The sequence below is a fragment of the Dendronephthya gigantea genome, unplaced genomic scaffold, assembly GCF_004324835.1.
Source record: "Dendronephthya gigantea isolate DGI-Jeju-01 unplaced genomic scaffold, DenGig_1.0 000042F, whole genome shotgun sequence".
NCBI classification, from domain to species: domain Eukaryota; kingdom Metazoa; phylum Cnidaria; class Anthozoa; order Malacalcyonacea; family Nephtheidae; genus Dendronephthya; species Dendronephthya gigantea.
Window position 1 is genome coordinate 1,844,974 of NW_021163052.1, and position 22,528 is coordinate 1,867,501.

Genomic DNA, 22,528 nt, shown 5'->3' on the forward strand with positions numbered 1-22,528 from the left:
GTGTATAGTTCGTTTCATTTCAAGTTGAATATTCAATTACACGGAAATGACGACATTGACTCGTTGCATGTAAAAAAGGTTTTTACGGACAAAAATAGGCCATAGCAGCAGCTCGGCAGGGTCCTAACATATATCGTTTTATATGTCCGAGGTGATGCAAAACCCACTAAAAAAACCGTCCAATGAAAATTTCATTCGTCTGTCGGTATCGCATCACTGCACACTACAATCTTTGACATGATCAGGACATATTTTTCCTCTGGTAACTGATGAATGAACTCTTGCAGAATTGTAACACGCATCTCAGACCATAGGTTGCCAACAGTCTAAGCTTGGCAACCTTATCACGAATTGTCAACGATCAGGGACGTTCTCAGAAAGTTTTCCAGGGGGGTGAAGGATCCTTCATACCGACGGGTTAATGAACCTGTACCGACTAGATTACACAAAAAAACATTTGCTTAAGCTCCATGAGTCGCATGAACTGTCTGCTTAATGGCAAAAAAAAGACAGGCAATGTTTACACTTCTATCGTGACTTTTTTGTACCAATTAAATGATATAATCCTGGGCTGATCAGACCTATAGAATGATATAGCTATAGACTGATTGAGCTTCTAATATGGCTTCTGTCATTAAAATAGCGTGATGTAACTAGAAAAACATAATGCATGTAACACCTCTTGCCATTTCCAACCAAGCAAAAGTCTCCTGGGCTGATGAGACCTATATTGGTCATAAGTTTATATTTTGAAATGATTCAATAGGGCCATTTATACGAGGGGAAACAAGTCGTGACATGTAAAAGACGCCCGAAAGTGCCGATGGCCAATGTTACTTCCATTCGGTACAAAATGTAGTAAACATCAAAACAGTACAAAATCTTCATGTACGGAACGTCAAAAGTTTTTCGAATTTTTATGCAATCGACTCAAAAAGCTTCGATTTTGAAACGACATTTTCCCATTAAAATTTTAATCTACGAGTTCAAAAACCATCTCTATAGTTAAGGCGATTGTGTAATAGCCGATTATGTCTTTGAAAAACGACGTACCAAGCTCATAAACAAATAATTTGCATCCTTTAATACAGCAAACACCGATTGAAAAATAGATACAAACACGTACCTGCTCAGTAAAACATTTCAAAGATCATAGATTATAAATCGATTCCATTTCGCTGTTTAATCTTGAACTGTACCCCTTGTTGTTTTTGAAGTGTTTCCTAATCGGTTTTATTGGATCTGGTATATAATTTTTATCCATTTATTTGGTGTAATGGTGATAAAACAGTTTTATAGAAAGGTTGAAATACAAATTTTTGTCCCAACCATCAGTAGGCTGATGATTGGCAGTCTCCTCTCGTTTATATCTCGCGCAGAGATCTCAATACCTGGTTGTAATTCCCAATCTCCCAAAATCTAACAAAACGCTCTTTTATAAGTCCGTGCCCAGTTTTTGTTTAACATGTAATAAACAATTATTGGATGAGGTTTTTGTGATATGCAGAGTTATCAAGGTCGAGGTAAGCGTTATCAGCCTGGCCAAAGGCGAGTTCTATTGAAAAATAGTAAAGATAGTATTAACGAATGAAAAACCTTATTTAATAGCAACATCCAAACATACATCAATTATTAATACATAAATACATTCAAATGAATACCGCTTGTTAACCACCGCAGGCTCACTTGCAGATAACCCTGAATTTTGCGTGATTGCGCGATTTATCTAGATCAACTATTAGCTAATCAAATTGCTTTTACTACTATAATGAAAATAATTAATATTAATTTTGTATCCCAAAGGCAACATCCATTGCTGTCTTTGGGAGGTGACCTTTCATTGCCGGATTTTTTAAAAAAGGCGTGTAGAAATCGTTTCAGTGGAAAATTCATTCATGCAGGCCTATAAGTTAAACCATTTTGGTCGCGTCGAATGCAATTCCAACAATAGATAATAAGATGTTAATCTCATTATCTATTGTTTGAATTGCATTTGACGCGACCAAAATGCGACGTTTAACAAAGTCCTCAGACATTTACAAAGTGTCCTCTTATTTATCAACTATATTCATTATAACAACATTTCTACCAAACTGATAATACATATACATAATAACATATGAAAAAAGACGAAATTGCTATCTTTCGAGTATATACAGCTTTTACTTATTAAGTGCATTGTGCTTTTTTGTGACTTGTTTCCCTTTATCAACAAAGACATTTTTGGCAGTCCCGTTCAAACCAGCTTTTAAGGGGCAGATTATATGAGACCTGGGACGGGACGTTTTCTACGACGGCGGGGACATTAAATGTCTAATGTCCATGTGGAACGACTCCATGCATATAAACGCGGGATAAAAAAACGCCCCGTCCCGGCTCTCAAAGTCATATATAAGCGGCCCCTAAGCGGTCTTGTTTTCGTTCAGTTTCTTTTGGGAATCACTCGCGGGTATTGGAATGAGACCAGTGGGTGGTGGCCTACGACGGCTAGATAATGCCCACCAATATCTTGCCCTCGACCAACCGAGTGTGATGATACATGTAACGGTTGATAGAAAGTTAATTGCTGCTCCATAACGATCACCTTTATAAGCCGAATAAATCATTTCACCAGCGCCGATAGAAACAGTAATTACAGGATGACAATAAGTTGATACAACTATTGTCCCTACTGTCCACGAAGCATCTGTGACAAAAGTTCTAGACCAGATTTCTGAAATACAAATAATAAAAGCTATAATTTAATGTCTGTTATTCTTGTATTGTTTATGAACGGACTCTTGCTGATAACTTTACGACTGGAGTGCGTAAAGGCCTATGTATTTATCGACTGTACGATTATATATAGTTGTATGCAATTATCATTTTGACCAATGCAAAAGAGGACGGATGTCGCAATCTACCTCATTTTGTTCGAGGCGGAATTTAAAATGTCACCTTTGTACGTGTTTTTACACGTTCACATACGCCAGGGTAAGAATGGTATACGACATATCGCATAGTGTAAATGGGCTTTAAGTCACGTTCTCATCAAATATAGGCCAACTGAACTGTAGTCAGAGCTAGGTAAGTAATGTATCTAATGTATGTGGTATAACATCCTTGATTTCATTTCTACGAACGTAGCAGATTTTTATCGGATACCCGTCAACTTAGCGTCATTAGGGACCTTAAGCATGTAGAACGCGAACGCGACGACGACGGCTACCAATACAAAAAGTCATTGAAAAGAAATGAATATTTAAAGACCAATGAGCAATGATGGGTTTTAGACGTCGTCTTCGTTCTGTTTACAACGGGAAAACGTCGTTTTTTACGTCTTCCCTAGAACGGTTGCATTTCAGGCCCAGCGAGCCCTCCCTCGAATTAGGCTCTATAGAATTGTCCTTAAACATAAACACAATGTTTTTAACGCCTTATATCTCACTGAATTGGTACAATTAATAATATAAAACAACAACTTTGCCATAGCATTTATTTAAAGGAGAATTTCAGCCACGTCGTCGTCGTGTTGCCGTCCAACATGCTTAAGGTCCCTATTATCTACATATGCATGATCATAAGGTGGTAATATGGAAACTCTCGGCTTAATAAGAAAGAAAATGTCGTTGAAATGAAACAAAGAGACATTAGGCAAACATAAATGCTCTTGAATTAATCGCTTTAAAAAACTTTGACTGGCGTCAAATCTTGTGTAAGGGTAGCATCGACCAAAAAGTGAAAGGATTCATTATCAAATTGAACTCACTGATTGATAAATATCTTCCGGAAAGTACAATTCGTAGGCATAGCGAAGAACACGAACAGAGTGTTAAGTAACTTTTATTTCTATATGCGCGAGGTAGGAGATCTTTTACAAGCTTTTACTAAAGTTCAATAATGTTCTCTTCTTTCTCCGTTCTTCTCTTCTCTTCTCTTCTCTTCTGATTCTTCGTCCTTTCGGACCTCGTCGTTTTCTGTTCTCGTCTTGGCTGTCTGTTCTGTCAGGTTGAGCTTCTCCAACGTTTCATATACTTTTTTACTCCGCTAGTCCACTCCTTTAAGTCCACTCTCGTGTTTAGTCCACTCTCGTGTTTAGCCCACTCTCGTGTTTAGTCCACTCTCGTGTTTAGTCCACTCTCGTGTTTAGTTCACTCTCGTGTTTAGTCCACTCTCGTGTTTAGTCCACTCTCGTGTTTAGTCCACTCTCGTGTTTAGCCCACTCTCGTGTTTAGTCCACTCTCGTGTTTAGCCCACTCTCGTGTTTAGTCCACAGACACTGAGCTATATAATAATTCCTGGAGGACCGGCTCCTGTCAAAAAAGTGAAGCCACTAAGATGGCGGATTTTGAGCTTTGCTGACGCCACTTGGTTCCTTTTGCTCATGGTAGTTACCACTGACATACCGCGATACAAGGTGAAAAACTGTGTCCATCACCCTCCCGATTTTTACGAAAATATTTTCAGCTTTCCGTATATATTTTTTTGTTTTTCATATAAAATGGATAAAAGCGTTTCTCTTTTTCCCTGTTCAACAAATGGAAAGGACGCGTAGCTTCGTGCTCTGCGTCTGACGTTGTGAATGGCTTAATTCACTTATCGGTAGAGTGAATTTTCTCATTTTGCCCTTATTTTATAAAATCCAGGTAAGCCGTTTTTCAACTTTTTTTACTATAAACAATTTCGTTTTTGGCCTTCGAGTTTGGACTATAGTATAAACCGATTACCAAAGCCTCTGAGACAATAAATCCATCAAAACGTGTGGTACAAACAGCCTTTGGTACATTACAGTGCTGTCAATGCAATGTTATATACCCAAATTTTATCGTTTTTTCTTAACTTGTGTCGGGGGAAAGTTAAAATTCCTGGCAGTGTCAATCTTTTGAGTTTGGTCTATGTTGTTTTCATGATAGCAAACATCAATGTTAATAGGTAAACCATTCCCCCCAGTGAGTCTACTATAGTCACTCTTCTATAGATATCACCCAACATCAATTAACATGATCTGAGGGTGCTGATACAAAATAATAAGTTGCTGTAAACAGTGTAAAATTCCAACCTCTGATAGTGAGCCCTGTTAAAGCCTAGTTAATATATTATCTTGTTTACCTTGTCAAATCCAAAGTGAAATGATCAATTATCACAGCTCTTAATTTATGTTTTAGCTTCTTGCACCTTGTGAATAAATCTTGATCATATCTCCATTTTTATTTTTCAGGATGAAGTTCATGCATTTTATGACTGTGCATTGTTATTCTTCATTTCCATGTTATCTGATTTTGTTGTTGTCTGGTGTTTTTATACCATTTGTCATATTTATTAATTAATGAAATATATATAAACATGCATTGACTGAGCAGTGTGTCTTTAATCTGCAGCAACTTTTGTAATTTTCTGTTTATGGTATCAACCTCCAAAGGGGTTATATTCATTAGGCTAATCAGTGGAGCCTATGGAGGGATAAATGTTATTCTTTACTATAACCAAGGGTCCAGGGATGCAATTAGAGAATGCTGAAAACTTTTAAAGCCTGTTATTAAGGTTTATTAGGGTACAAGTTGATGACTTGAATGAAAAGTATATTATGCAAATATGATTCTTGGTTGAAACTATATTGCTGCACTAAGTATTAGTCAGCTGCCCAGCACTTTGCCTGAGCTTTGGCCTCTGTTTCTTTGGATTTTGTATTGTGCATAGATATAAAGTCTTGAAGACAACATCACATACTGAATACTGATTACATTAGAAAAGTCAAATTGTTGCCCATAAATTCCTAGTTGTCTTCAAAATATGCGAGGATAGTGCCAAAACATTCAAACATTTGTAAACTCTCATATTGGAATGTATAAATAACAAAAATATTATTACGAAAATGAAATAAGAAACCTGTCAGTTCGTGTCAGTATTAAAATCTTTAGTTTGTCCACATTTTTCCATATTTTAATATATTTGTTTCCGCGCTGGCTAAAAAATAGCGTGTATGACTTGTATTCATCTTAAAATAAAACTTTATTGTATGTCAGTGCGAAAAATATAAAAAAAACAACCGAAAAACATTTCAAAAACAAAAAAGATTTCACGGCAAAAAAAATATAAAAACCAGGGGGGAGAATTGTTATTTACAAAAACCAGGGGGGAGAATACTGCTGTAGCGGGCTCAGAATTGAGCCTGGTCAGTGGTAAATACCATGGTCAAAAGGAACCAAGTGGCGTCAGCAAAGCTTCTGCGGTTGCGCAGAAGGGCGAAATCCGCCATGTTGGTGGCTTCAAAAAGATGGCGGCGAAGTTACTGAAAAATGACGAGCCGGTCCTCCAGGAATTATTATATAGCTCAGTGTCCACAGACTGTTCTGTTGCTGTGCGCCTCCTTTTATAATAAAATTTGAGGGGATCTTGAAGACGCCCTGTGCAAGATAGTGTGATTTACACAATCCAATCAGCGTTGTAGGTTGTAAGTGTGGGTTGGCGTTAGAAGCTCGGTCCAGCTCTCATACTTTGTTTACTTAAGGCCGGTGACGCACTAGTCAAGTTGGTCTTTTTCTTAATCGATCACTGTTAAAACTTGTTCACAACTTAAAATATTTATCATCAACTTAAAGTACAATTATCAACTTATTACTCTGTGAACCGTATCTTAACTTATAAACTATTTTACAAATAATTTCATCGAATTAAGCTTTTAGTGACGTAAGGCTTCAAGTGCTTAACCGAGCAAAATATAACAAAGAAATGATTGACACAAACTATAGTATCCCTCTAGAACTTATGTTCTTGAGTCGTGACACTTGTACTTTGTACGACATACTATTGTTTCGGAGGAAATCCCATGGGCTGTCACCTTATGACAGGAAAAGTAATTTTGTGATTCCGAAGGGTCATAATAATATTTACTTTACACTTTATTTTATGTGACATGTTCCCCAAGTAATTTCCTCATCTATATTGAACTTCTATTTCTTAACAATGCTAAATTACATTATATATTCGCATTTCGTAACAAGAGTATAATCCCTGACAGACAGCGGTGCCAAAGGAACGACTGGCGTAGTTTATAATTGGCGTCTATTTGGTTCATTCTGCACTTGCTGTAGGAATGCATTTTACTTGTTTCATTACGAACTTGGAATGTCGTTTCGCTAGAACGTAACCGGCTTGACACCCAGGCGCTTTAAATAACCATAAATATAGGCAAACCACATGCAGGCTTTTACATAGATCAGTGGCCAAGCTGAGCAAGCGCGCATGGAAAAGCCTGTAGTGTTCCTATATTTATAGTTTTTTAAAGCACCTGGGTACGAGGTTGACCGGCTGTTAAATCTTTCAGATCTCATATTCAATTTCACTGCACTTTCACTGTTCGCAATCAATTAATCGCAAAAGAGACGCAAAAAATCCATCGTCTGCATGGCATCGATAAAATGAATTAATTCGGAAAATGATTGTCTTTCTCCTTTCTTACAAGATTCATTCAGACAAAGACCATCATTGATGATGATGCCACATTAATTACTCACACAATCTGACTGGCTGCATGGGCAACTCACTTTCACACGAAGCTCATATAACGAGCGGTGAAAGTATAAAACAGTGATAAAAATTTAAAAAACGTTTGCCCATTTAATTATTATAAAATTAATCGGATCGGATCTTCCTTTGATCCTCGTCCCAAACAGTTTCTGATTTTCCCCCGACTTTCAGGTATCATATTCAATTTCACTGCATTTTCACTCTGTTCGGAACCAACCGCGAAAGAGACGCAAGAAATCCAATATAGATTCGGAAAATGATTGTCTTTCTCTTTTCTTACAAGATTCATTCCGACATGAATTACTCACACTCCTCACCACCTCATTAATTACTCACACAATCTGATTGGCTGAGCTATTCACTTTATATCAAGCTCATAATATTGCGAGCGGTGAAGGCAGCAGGTAAAACAATGATAAGAATTTAAAAAGTTAGCACATTAAATTTTTTTATAATATAACATTTATAGTACGCGCGTGCTGATTTGTCGAGAAGCGTGTTTCTATAACTGTAGAGAAACACGGGACATTTCCCGCCGAACTTGACCAGCGAAGTATAAAAGTAATGAGAATTTGTAATTGAATCGAATTTTAATATTTGTACAAAATCTTTTTATTGAGTTATATAATAAAAGAAATAGAAAACATTTTTCCTGTGTTTCTATTCAGTTATAGAAACGACACTTGTGGGAGTTCGGGAGAACTCGAAATAACGTGGAAAAACTCGCCGTATATACTGGCTCGTCTTCCCAGTGTTCATTTTTCGTTCACCCAAACTCCCACACGTGTTTCGATAACTGTGTAGAAACACGGAAAATGTTTTCTATTTCTTATAATGTTCTCGCTACAATTATATTATTCGCTATGGGTGATATAACCATGTCGGTTTTGGCTCGTTCCGGTAGGCTTATTGGCTAAATATTGCTTTTATATATTGCTTCTAGCTTTCAACGTTTACCATATGACATCTGAAGCCGTTATTTCAATACCACCATGCAGACATCGGAATGAATATAACTGGAGTGTTACCTTCTAATATGAAAATGTTAATATTTGTACCTCCTGAACTGCATTATTTGAATTTTAGTTTATTACCTTTCATTCTTTCTGCTGGTTCTGGACTGTGTATTGTATTCGCTCTGACTTCTAGATTCAACTAAAAGAAGCAAAAACTAACTGTTTGACGGAGTGCACAGCAAATATTTATCTGTCTGGGCTTAGTTTCAGTTTGTGTTGCATACACTCTGGCATAAATATAAAAATCCCGGAAATTAAGGTATTGTGAAAATGAAACCTTATTGGTCAAAATTTTCCGCACCCCGAAATGATTGTGAAGTGTTTACCGTTTACACTTATCCAAAGTTTCTGCGGTCAAAATATATCTTCATCACATTAACTAAAAATGTAAACATCTTTTGAGGACGTTGGTCGCTTTGGCGTTAACGTTCTTTGAGCGAAGACTTTGGTTACTAAAGGCGGATTTCCACTTACAGCGAAATCGTTCGCTAGCGAAATATTTGCATATTTTCTTTTGAATTGAGAACAGCCAAGTCGAACTAATTTATTTATGCTGTTAAAATTCAAAAGAATATATTTCGCTGGTGAACGATTTCGCTGTAAGTGAAAATCCGCCTTAAAACTTTGGCCTGACGTCTTCGAAACTTTGCCAGTGTAAGTTATGCAGGCTTAACAGCAGGAGTGTTTTCTCACATACCCCATGTGAGGTGCAGTTGAACGTTTTAAATAGTTCAAACACGCAGCCTTATATATTTATTTCTTATATATTTTCTCAAGAATATTTTGTGCTCTTGTTATCAAAAATCACATTTATCTTGAGTCTAAACAAGGAATAAGGATGAATTTGTGCTGTTTTCCAGTACTTTCGCTTTGCTTGCGTGGGCAAAGCTTTCTTTCAAGAATCAGCTCATGCGCCCGTGACGGGCTTCAGAAGTAAACCGCGTTTCGCCAGCTAAAGTTAAGGAAAAAGAACTTACATAGAAAGCTACCGGAAGCAAGAATACAGTTATACCCGAATTGAATTTTTCTTCAATCCTCGTCTCATACAGTTTGTGATTTCCCCCCGACTTTTGAATATTATATTCCATTTCACTGCACTTTCACTTTCACTGTTCGCAATCAATCACAAAAGAGACGTCACGTAATATACGACGAGCGGTGAAAACAGCAAGTAAAACAATGATAAAAATTAAATAAAAGTTTGCACATTTTATTTATTTCATTCGCTACAATTATACTATTCACTATCGTGGTTTTGGGTGATATAACCAAGTCGGTTTCGCCTCGTTACCGTTGGCTTGTCGGTTAAATATTGCTTTTATACATTGCTTTATCGTTTACCATATGATATCTAAAGCCATTCTATCGTTTACCTTATGATATCTAAAGTAATCCTTTCAATACAAACAGACATCGGAAGAATATAACTTGAATGCTACCTTCTAATTCGAGCATGTTAATATTTGTACTTCCTGAACTGTAATATTTGAAATTCAGTTTATTACCTTCGATTCTTATCGCTGTTTCTATGGACTGTGTATTGTATTCGCTCTGACTTCTTGGTTTGATCAAAGAAGCAAAAACTGGTTGTTTGGCGGAGTGGAGACCAAATATTTTAACGTAATTAGGTCACTGTCAACCGTCTGTGTTCAGTTTCAGGTTACGTTATACCCTAAGTCATAAATCCCGTAGTCCTAAATATACAATTTCCCGGAAATGATGACATTGTTAAAATTAAACCTGATTGGTTCATACAAAACTCGGATGTCCTTGAATGTCCTTGAATTCAAAATAGATAATTGATGGCTTAAATTTATAGCTTGAAAGTCCTTGATTTGTAAATTTTCTTGATCAAACCTTTGTAAACATGACAGTTTACGCAGGAATTTCCTTTTTCTGAAGTAGAAAAAAATCCCTTCTTAATGTGTATTTCTTGCGTCACTTTTGCAGTTTTGATTTTTATACAACTCGATCGCGAGGTCTTACTAGTCCTTGAATTTCCTAAGATATGTCCTTTAAAGTCCTTAAAAAGTTCCTGAATTTTACCGCTTTTCAATTGCACAAACACTGTTGAAGATTTGCCTAGCCCGAAACGATTGTGTAGTGTGGCCCAGTTTTTACTTATCCGAAATTTCTGCGGTCCAAGTATACCTGCGAAAACCAATTGTTTGACGTAGTGGAGACCAAATATTCGGACGTAATACAGTAACATTCAACTGTCTGGGCTTAGTTTCAATTTGTGTTGCTACACCCTAAAAACTAAATATAGAAATCCCGGAAATTAAGGTATTGTGAAAATTAAACCTAATTGGTTAAAGATTTCCGCACCCCGAAACGATTGTGTAGTGTTTACCGTTTACACTTATCCCAAGTTTCTGTGGTCAAAATATATCTTCATCACATTAACTAAAAATTAAACATCTTTTGAGGACGTCAGTCGCTTTGGCGTTAACGTTCTTTGAGCGAAGACTTTGGTTACTAAAACTGTGGCCTAACGTCTTCGAAACCTTGGCAGTGTCAATTATTCAGGCTTAACAGCAGGAGTGTTTTCTCATGCCCCATGTGAGGTGCTTGCTTAAATAGTTCAAACACGCAGACTTTCTCAAGAATACTTTGTGCTCTTTTTATCAAAAATCACATTTATCCTGAGTCTAAACAAGAAATAAGGATGAATTTGTGCTGTTTTCCAGTACTTTCCCTTTGCCGGCGTGGGCAAAGCTTTCTTTCAGAATCGGCTCATGCGTCCATGACGGACTTCAGAAGTAAACTGCGTTTCGCCAGCTAAAGGAAAAACAACTTAATAGAAAGGTACCGGAAACAAGAATATAGTTTTACCCGAATCAAATTTTCCTTCAATCCTCGTCTCATACAGTTTGTGATTTTTCCCCGAATTTTAAATATTATATTCCATTTCACTGCACTTTCACTTTCACTCTTCGCAATCAATCACAAAAGAGACGCCACATAATATAAGACGAGCGGTGAAAACAACAAGTAAAACAATGATAAAAATTTAATAAAAGTTTGCACATTTTATTTATTTTACTCGCTACAATTATACTATTCGCTATCGTGGTTTTGGGTGATATAACCAAGTCGGTTTCGCATGCATGGTTACCGTTAGCTTGTCGGTTAAATATTGCTTTTATACATTGCTTTATCGTTTACCATATGATATCTAAAGCCATTCTATCGTTTACCATATGATATCTAAAGCAATTCTTTCAATACAAACAGACATCGGAAGAATATAACTTGAATGCTACCTTCTAATACGAGCATGTTGATATTTGTACTTCCTGAACTGTATCATTTTTATATTAATTCAGTTTATTACCTTCGAATCTTTTTGCTGTTTCTATAGACTGTGTATTGTATTCGCTCTGACTTCTTGGTTTGATCAAAGAAGCAAAAACTGGTTGTTTGGCGGAGTGGAGACCAAATATTTTAACGTAATTAGGTCACTGTCAACCGTCTGTGTTCAGTTTCAGGTTACGTTACACCCTAAGTCATAAATCCCGTAGTCCTAAATATACAATTTCCCGGAAATGATGACATTGTTAAAATTAAACCTGATTGGTTCATACAAAACTCGGATGTCCTTGAATGTCCTTGAATTCAAAATAGATAATTGATGGCTTAAATTTATAGCTTGAAAGTCCTTGATTTGTAAATTTTCTTGATCAAACCTTTGTAAACATGACAGTTTACGCAGGAATTTCCTTTTTCTGAAGTAGAAAAAAATCCCTTCTTAATGTGTATTTCTTGCGTTACTTTTGCAGTTTTGATTTTTACACAACTCGATCGCGAGGTCTTACTAGTCCTTGAATTTCCTAAGATATGTCCTTGAAAGTCCTTAAAAAGTTCCTGAATTTTACCGCTTTTGAATTGCACAAACACTGTTGAAGATTTGCCTACACCGAAACGATTGTGTAGTGTTTAAGGCCCAGTTTTTACTTATCCGAAATTTCTGCAGTCCAAGTATACCTTCGTCACAGTATTTAAAGATGTGAACATCTTGAAGACGCCGGTTGCTTTGAAGTTCTGTGACTGAAGATTTTAAACACCGACTTCGGTCACCGAATTATTGGCAGTGTAAATCACCAGGAGCCGGTTGTATCAAGCCCGCTTAAACGGGGGATAAGTCAAAATTAAATAACACTTTTACATCTCTCTTGAAGGAGTAAACTTGAATATTTTGCACTGAATATGCTGTTGTAAACACTATCTTTGTATTATTAAGGTTAAGAACGTTTAGTTTGCTTCTAGAATAAAACGACAGATTTGCTTTCTATTTTGAATTTAACTACCGTTTAAGCTAAACGGGCTTGATACAACCGGCCCATGTTGATATGAAATGGCGGGAAAGGACTGGGACTAGTTGTCAAATAAAAGTCTTTTGTTTTTGTTTTTGTTTTCAACTGGAAACAATTTTATAGTATTTCTTGAAATACACTTGATTTCGGTTTTAAATTTATGTCAGTGTTTCGATTCTTCGAGCAAAATTTCGACTAGTTTTATAAAAAATACAAAAGATGTGATCGATTAAATATTGCAGAATCGGTTTCCATTCCGACAATCTTTATTTTTTGTCACATACCGGTCATACCCCATTCAAACACACAGCCTTATTATTATTTCATAATTAATATTTCGTTTAAAATTATTTAAAAAACGAGAAAAAAAACTTCAGCCTTTTACTACAAGATTTCGTGGAGTAGGAAACACTCTAAAGTGAGTTTTGAAATACTTGAACGAAACAAAAAAAAATGTGCGAAAATATAAGGATTGAAGGTAATGTCCCGTGCTATAATATAAACAAACGTTTTATTTACACGTTGATTTTTTATATTTCTCTACTGGAAATATAGCCAATATGTCGATATTTATGCAATAATAGTTCGCTTTGGTTTTAAATGAATTTTATCTGAGTCTATGTCCAGATGCCTGTATTGTTACTAACAAAACCAAGGCGCCAACCCGACAGGACATTGCTTTTAAATTCTTGTAAAAGCAATCAATATAGTTTTGCTACAGCGGGTTTTAATTTGTGACGTCCGAAATTAGGTTCTAATCATTAAAGATACAAAGTAATCGCACCGTAACCATTAGCTTCACGAAGGCCACATATAAATAACTTATGGAAACGCTGGGTTTTGTTCAAAGGGCTGCACACCTGTGTTACTAATTTTGGCGTTAACACGAATGGTCGAAATTAGTTTTAAAGACACGATTTAATTATTCCCATTGCATTTAACCGTTATTCAGAGTTTGAATGCCTAAGCACTCTGTTGGGACCCATAAGTGTATAAATGTTTGCCATAAGCATTTTTATGCATGATGCAGTAAAATTTCCTTTGTCGACCTTCGTCGAAAAGCGTTTCACACTTCCGTTGTACTTTGGGTACGCGTATGATTTATCACAATAAACACTCGTTGATCCGCGGTCAGCTGTACCATTTTCTTTCGAAGCAATAACAAGGCTAATTTAAATTTAATCATATTCACAATTTCAGCATTTTTTCGTATTTAGCAATTTATAAGTTGCATTATATCCTCACGGGCTAAAATTCGTGAACACGTCATTCAAATTTTAACAATGAGTGATTTCAATAGTTTCCGTTTTTTTGAGACACCCTGAAGTGGTAATAGGAAGAACTCGAAATAAAATACCTATAGGAATATAACCGTTTAACACAAGTTCTCGTGGTCTAGTGGCAAAGAGAATGTTTGCCAATTGGGTAAGTCGATGGTTCGAATCCAAGTGTACCTGTTTTTCATTATGTCCTTCGCGAAAAGGATAAAGTAAATTAAACAACCATGGTCTTTCAGCACCGGATCTCGTAGTCAAGTGGCGAAGACAATGGCCTCCCAAGTGGTAAATCGGTAGTTCGAATCCAAGTATATCTGTTTTATACTATGTCCTTCGCGAAAGGGATGAAATAAATTAAATAACCATAGCCGTTCAGTACAAGATCTTGTAGTCTACGGTGGCGAAGACTGTGGTCTTCCAAGTGGAAAGTCGGTGCGAATCCGAGTGTACCTGTTTTTCATTATATCCTTCAAAGAAAGGCCGTTCAGCACAAGATCTTCTAGTCTAGGTCTCCCAAGTGGTAAATCGTTGGTTCGAATCCTACCATAACCGTTTTTTATTGTGAACTTCGTGAAAAGGATTGATAAAGTAAATTAAATAACCATAGCCGTTCAGCACACGATCTCCCAGTCTAGTGGTGAAGACAATTGAGTCCCAAGTGGTAAGTCAGTGGTTCGAACTCGAGTGCTCCTGTTTTTCATTATATCCTTCGAAGAGAGGATAAAACAAATTAAATAATAATAACCGTTCAGCACAAAATCCAGTGGTCTAGTGGCGAAGGCAATGGTTTCCGAAGTGGTATGTCGATGGTTTGAATCCAAGTACCGCTATTTTTCATTATGTCCTTGGCGAAAAGGATAAAGTAAATTAAATAACTATGGCCGTTCAACACAAAATGTAGTGGTCTGGTGGAGAAAACAATGATCTCCCAGGTAGTAAATCGATGGCTCGAATCCTACCATAACCGTTTTTCATTATGAACTTTGTGAAAAGGATCAAGTAAATTAAATAACAAGAACCGTCGAGCACAAGATCTTGTAGTGTTGTAGTCAAGACGATAGTACTCATGTGTCAACAGTCAAGGGTTCGAATCTCGTTTTAGATGAAAATTTTCGTTATTAATCAAATATGGTAAGGTTATGGTGAATAAGTTGGTGTAGGCTTCCAACAATCACCAGTTAGCCTTGTGGTAAAGTCGTGGACTGTCAAGTACAAGATCGTGGTATCAAGAACAGTATGGGACGTTCCTCATGGCGGTGGAAAGCAAAGGAAAAAAAAAATGGTGGGTATGTTGCTCGAAGGAGGTTTGTACTCGGTTAATCTTTGCCAATCGAAATTAATCTTTAGGGAAATCAGGGGGTAGGTAGGGTGAATGAGGGATATATGAGTACAAAAAGACTTAGTAATTGGGCGGCGGCCGAGGCCCCCGGGAAAAGGGGCGGCGGCCGAGGCCCCCGGGAAAAGGGTATAGATGAGAAGGCAGCATATAAAATGTTTAAGTCTTTTTGTACTCATTTAAACCTCTTTACCCCTATTTATTTTCCTATTTACTCCTATCTATCCCTACTTTTTCCTATCCTCACATACCCCCAACTATCCCCTAACACAATTAAATGTTTGAAGAAAGCTTGCTTTGAAAGTCAGGAAAGCCGGGGGAAAGAGAACCCCCCTCAGTCTACTCCTCGCCCAAGGCGAGGGCTTATTCGCCCTCTCGCACTACTCCTCTCACACTCACAAATTCTCACTTTATTACCTTGTTTTTTTTCGGTTTATCCAGGGCTTGAACCATCGACTGTATACTTGGCAGATCATCGTCTTCACCATTACACCACCAGTTCTTGTGGTGAAAGCCTAGAGTTTCTTATTTTACTTAATCCTTTTTTGGAAGGACCTTTCATGAAATAGAAGAAAAAACATTCCCATTTGGGACTCGAACTTCAGCCTTTGAACTCGTAGAGCACTGCGTTCACCAGTAGACCGCCCGAAGTTGCGGTGAAAGGCTACACTTTTTTATTTTAATTTATCCTTTTTTGGAAGTTTATATTACTTATCACCTTTTTGGTAGGATCTCAAATGAAATAACAATTTTAATAAATTCACTTTAATGTTGATGATTATTTTCTCGTATAAAACACGCACACCATTATTCGTAGCTTGTAACTTAAATGTCGCTATAATAACACATACAGGTATATGCAGTGCCTTAAAGCGCTATCTTTCCAGTAAGTTAGTTATATGTGGTCGAAGTGAAGCTAATGGTTGCGGTGCGATTGTTTTGTATTTTTAATGAGGTGAAGTCAAAGTACAAGAATTAATAATGCGTTTCAAAATAGGTTTTTAAAAGAAAAAAGTACAAGAATGAAGAATGTATTTCAATGTGTATAACACGTATAATCATGAGGCAACAAGCATGCACCTCGTACTCTCGTAGATTACATCTGAAATCGCAATTGAAGCAAATATCCAGTTGAACTCAGATATTAACTATTTATCTGAAGACTTTCTTGTATAAAGAGTTGAAATACTAGCTTGTCTAGCAGGTTCGTCGAATATAGCTAAAATGCGCTAAGAAAAAAGAATTCCAGCTCAAAAGCGCAATTTTCGCAGTTAACCGCTATAACAAACAAACAAACAAACAACAACTCTACAATATTACGACAACGATTCATAATTATTCAATTAAAAGTTCTTCGAAGAAACGATTAAGTCAAATAGAGAACAATAGCTTATCGACAAACGATGTGGTCGTCAAGCAGTTGTTAAGACGTTGGTCTCTTTAGTACAAAGGTTCAAATATTAGATTATATAGCGTATTTTATATTCGACGAACCGGCTAGACGAACCGGCGAGGAACTGTCTTGAAATAGATATTCAACGTCTGTTTAACTGGATATTTGCTAATTTGCAATTTCAGAAGTAATGCTTGTTGCCTCATGACTATACGAGTTATATACATTTAGCCGAATTCATGTACACGGGAAACTCATCGAAACGAGAAACTCGTCTGATGTGAACCTCGCAGACGGCTTTCTCGTCCCAATCAGTTTCCCGTCCAACTTTCCCGTCCAAATTAAGAGACGGGTAAGTTAGACGGTATTCCCTTCTGAAAGAGAAACTCATCTTAAATTTGCATTTAGACGATCAGTAAATCCGACAAGTTAAAGAAATATCAGCACGGTCAAGGCTGCAGATAATAAACACAATTATTATCGTAATGATTACGCATTACCCGAACCATGCATCCCACGTATAAATTTTTTATATCCCAATTCACATCATAGGCAATCCAGAAGACAGGATTCTGTCTTCTGGATTGTCTATGTTCACATTCAGACGGGTTTTTACGGCTATCAACTTTCCAGTCTCAGTTGTACTCTACTTTGACTTCACTTCATTGAAAACACAAAACAATCGCACCGTAACCATTAGCTTCACTTGGGCCGCATATAACTAACTTATGGAAAGATAGTGCTTTAAGGAACTGCGTGTGATATTTTAGCGACAACACAAGTGGCTAATATTAGGTTAAAACTTACAAGCTACGAATAAGATACAATTGTGTGCGTTTTAGACGAGAAAATATCATGAACATTAAAGGAAACTCATTTAAATTGTTAGTTTCATTTACGATCCTACCCAAAAGGTATTCAGTAAAATAAAAAGTGTAGTATTTCACCGCAAGTTCGTGCGGTCTACTGGTGAAGGCAGTGCTCTACGTGTTCAAAGGCTGAAGTTCGAGTCCCAAATGGGAATGTTTTTTCTTCTATTTCATCAAAGGTCCTTCCAAAAAAGGATTAAGTAAAATAAAAAACTCTAGGCTTTCACCACAAGAACTGGTGGTGTAATGGTGAAGACGATGATCTGCCAAGTATACAGTCGATGGTTCAAGCCCTGGATAAACCGAAAAAGAACAAGGTAATAAAGTGAGAATTTGTGAGTGTGAGAGGAGTAGAGTGAGAGGGCGAATATGCCCTCGCCTTGGGCGAGGAGTAGACTGAGGGGGGTTCTCTTTCCCCCGGCTTTCCTGACTTTCAAAGCAAGCTTTCTTCAAATATTTAATTGTGTTAATGGATAGTTGGGGGTATGTGAGGATAGGAAAAAGTAGGGATAGATAGGAGTAAATAGGAGGATAAATAGGGATAAAGAGGTTTAAATGAGTACAAAAAGACTTAAACATTTTATATGGTGTTTCCTCACCTATACCCTTTTCCTTGCCCCGGGAGCCGAGGCCGCCCAACTACTTTTTTTTTATTACTAAGTCTTTTTGTACTCATATACCCCTCATTCACCCTACCTATCCCCTGATTTCCCTAAAGATTAACTTTGTTTGGCAAAGATTAACCGAGTACAAACCTCCTTCGAGCAGCATACCCACCATTTTTTTTTTTCTTTTGCATTCCACCGCCATGAGAAACGTCCCATGCTGTTCTTGATACCACGATCTTGTACTTGATAGTCCACCACTTTACCACAAGGCTAACTGGTGATTGTTGGAAGCCTACACCAACTTATTCACCATAACCTTACCATATTTGATTAATAACGAAAATTTTTATCTAAAACGAGATTCGAACCCTTGACTGTCTACATATGAGACTAACGTCTTGACCACAACACTACAAGATCTTGTGCTCGACGGTTCTTGTTATTTAATTTACTTGATCCTTTTCACGAAGTTCATAATGAAAAACGGTTATGTAGGATTCGAACCATCGATTTACTACTTGTGAGACCATTTTCGTCTCCACTAGACCACTAGATTTTGTGTTCAACGGCCATGGTTATTTAATTTACTTTATCCTTTTCGCCAAGGACATAATGAAAAACAGCGATAATTGGATTCAAACCATCGACTTACCACTTCGGAATCCAATGCCTTTGCCTCTAGACCACTGGATTTTGTGCTGAACGGTTACTATTATTTAATTTACTTTATCCTTTCTTCGAAGGATATAATGAAAAGCAGGTACACTCGGATTCGAACCACTGACTTACCACTTGGGAGTCAATTGTCTTCACCACTAGACTGGGAGATCGTGTGCTGAACGGCTATGGTTATTTAATATACTTTATCAATCCTTTTCACGAAAGTCACAATGAAAAACGGTTATGGTAATTGGTTATGGTAGGATTCGAACCATCGATTTACCACTTGGAAAACCACAGTCTTCGCCACTAGACTACAAGATTTTGTGCGGAACGGCAATGATTATTTAATTTAATTTAATAAAATATATTAATGATTTCAATGGGTTTATCAGTTCTTTTTGATGATTTATTTTCGGGTCTAAAACGCACATAACTGTACATACCTTATTCGTATCTTTAACCTAATATCAACCATTTGTGCATTGACGCTAAAATATCATGCAAAGGTATGGAACTCTTAAGCAAAAATTAACGTGCATATTATCTCAACATTAATTAGCTAGTTATATGATGCCCAGGTGAAGCTAATGGTTACGGTGCGATTGTTTTTGTATATTCAATGAGGTCAAGTCTGCATGATTTCACAGGTCACAGATTTCGTAGTTTCATTAAAATGTTTCAACATTCGGTACTAATTTCGAAAAACTGCAGAAATTACACTTCAACGTTTCTCGAAGGTCACAGTGAAAACAGTTTGGCGTGAATTCGAACCATCGCTTGCCTCATTTGAGGTCATCCATTGTCCTTTCCACTAGATCTCGTGCTTAACGACGACACTTATTTTACTTTATTATTTTCTTAAAAGTTAACGTTAAAAATATCCTTACCTTGTTTCGAACCATCATCAACCTCAACCACTTGTGAATTTATTGTCTTTTCCAATACACCAAAGGACCATTTTTTGAACGACCTTTGTTATTTATTTTCCTAATCTTTTTCCTTAAGGTTATTTAAATTTTTTTATACGGGATTCGAACCGTCAGCCTGAAACACGGCAGAAGCTGTTTTTACCAAAACACCACAAGAACGTGTGCTGCACGTTGGCGGTCATTCATTTTATTATCATTTTCTTTAAGGCTATAGTGAAAAAGATTTCTTACAGGATTTGAACCGTTTAGGAGACAATACCACAAAAACGCATGCGGCGCAGCAAATTTCGAAACCGTACACAGTCATGCAGTCGCATCGTTGATGGTCAGTTGCATCATTCAACTCAATACCAGGTTGCTAGAACAATGCCGACTTAATTGACCGACATATATAATGTTAAACTAGCGGGCTTTTCATTCATGCATTGCAGGCCAGTGGTCAAGGGTTTGGTTCTTGTGCTTGATACCTGTGTTCGAATACTGCCTGTAACCACATTGTTTTTTTTTCGTATTTGCAAAGTCCTGAATTGAACAAGTGAAAACACCTTTTGGTTAATCATTTGGGTAATTTGAGGGTTTGGTTTATTTTCTGTGTATATATTTGTCGTTAATAACAAAAAATTGAAAAGCCCGCTAGTTTAACATTATATATGTCGGTCAATTAAATCGGCAGTGGTCTAGCAACCTGGTCAGGGGCGTAACTAGAACGATAATTGGGGGGGGGGGGAATATCCATATATTCAGTTCTGCCCGACGAATTTCTATTGTAAGCTATTGCACTTACAAAAGAAATCCGTAGGGCAGAACTGGATATATAAATATTCACGCCCCAATTATCGTTCTAGTTACGCCACTGAACCTGGTATCGATTAAATTATGCGACTGACCATCAACGATGCGACTGACTGTCTACGGTTTCGAACAGGGGTGGATCCAGCCCTAGTGTACTAATTTGCATGACACAAGAAAACTGCTAAAAATAACCATTTTGTTTTGTGATACAAATTAGTGCACTAGTGCTGGATCCACACCCGTGGTTTGGAAATTAGCTGCGGCGCAACCATGGTTATTTATTTTACCTAAACATTTTCTTAATTATCATAATGAAAACAATCTTCACAGGATCCGAACCATCATCTTGCGTCCACAACTTGGGAGACCATTGTCTTCACCAACGCATCAAAACAACAAATCTGATCGGTGACGACGGCGATTTATTTTATTATTTAATCCTATTTTTGAGGTCGTAGTGAAAAAGTATTACGGGATTCCAACCATGGACTTGCATGCCACCTAGGAGAGGATTGTTTTCTTTATAAGACACGCAGAGATATGAACGACAGTTATTTATCTGAGCTAGTAGTCGTCAATATACGAAATTATACATTGAAATGATTTAGAATGTTACTATATATACAAGATATATTCCAATATAACCAGGGAGCAGCGTGGCAGCGTCTTCAAACAACTTAGCATCAAATGTGGTATAACAACTGCCTAAAATAGACAAAACACTTCTCGACTTTTTGACTTGAGGGCCTTCGTCAGGAGAGTTAGGATGGGGAAGGCCCTCAGGTCGAAACGCCTCTTGGAGTGCAGTGTCTCTTACTGTAAAAAGCGATGGGGATGTTTACAAAAACATGGTAGTTTTTATCGTTTTTAATTACTTCCAAGTGACGAGTTAGTATTCAGGGACCGCGGAGCAGGGTGGCTCGCTAGTCTTTAATTTTGAATATTTTTTAGTTAGCTCAAATTTACAAGCTAAAATTTACAAGCAATACAAGCGCTAAACATGCTGGAAACCGGCTTTACATTGGACAAGCATTTGACCATTAAAACAGCGTGGTTATCCATGTCCATTATAATCATAACCAAAGCATGTTATATTGTTTAATGTTTGTATATGAGCGCCAAACATGCTGGAAATCATCATTTGACCATTAAAACAGCGTGGTTATCCATTTCAAAATATTTGACATCATAACAAAGCATATACATTGTTTAATATTTGTATATGAGCACCAAACATGCTGGAAACTTTACATAGGACAAGCATTTGACCGTTAAAACAGCGTGGTTATCCATGTCAAAATATTTGACATCATAACCAAAGCATGGTTATATTGTTTAATGTTTGTATATGAGCGCCAAACATGCTGGAAATTTTACATAGGACAAGCATTTGACCATTAAAACAGCGTGGTTATCCATTTCAAAATATTTGACATCATAACCAAAGCATAGTTACATTGTTTAATATTTGTATATGAGCACCAAACATGCTGGAAACTTTACATAGGACAAGCATTAGACCAATAAAACAGCGTGGTTATCCATTTCAAAATATTTGACATCATAACCAAAGCATGGTTACATTGTTTAATATTTGTATATGAGCAGCAAACATGCTGGAAACTTTACATAGGACAAGCATTTGACCGTAAAACAGCGTGGTTATCCATTCAAAATATTTGACATCATAAAAAGCATGTTAATTGTTTAATGTTTGTATATGAGCGCCAAACATGCTGGAAACTTACATAGGACAAGCATTTGACCATTAAAACAGAGTGGTTATCCATTTCAAAATATTTGACATTATAACCAAAGCATGG

At 36.9% G+C, this 22,528-nt stretch overlaps 1 long non-coding RNA gene across 1 annotated transcript; it reads right to left on the bottom strand.

Moving 5' to 3' along the window:
* Window positions 1-1,597: 1,597 nt before the first annotated feature.
* Window positions 1,598-10,267, bottom strand: LOC114526909. Its single transcript, XR_003687375.1, has 3 exons — window positions 10,028-10,267; window positions 8,601-8,661; window positions 1,598-2,713 (listed from the first exon to the last, which is right to left on the bottom strand). It is a non-coding gene; the product is annotated as an uncharacterized LOC114526909 (long non-coding RNA).
* Between the last annotated feature and the right edge of the window lie 12,261 nt (window positions 10,268-22,528).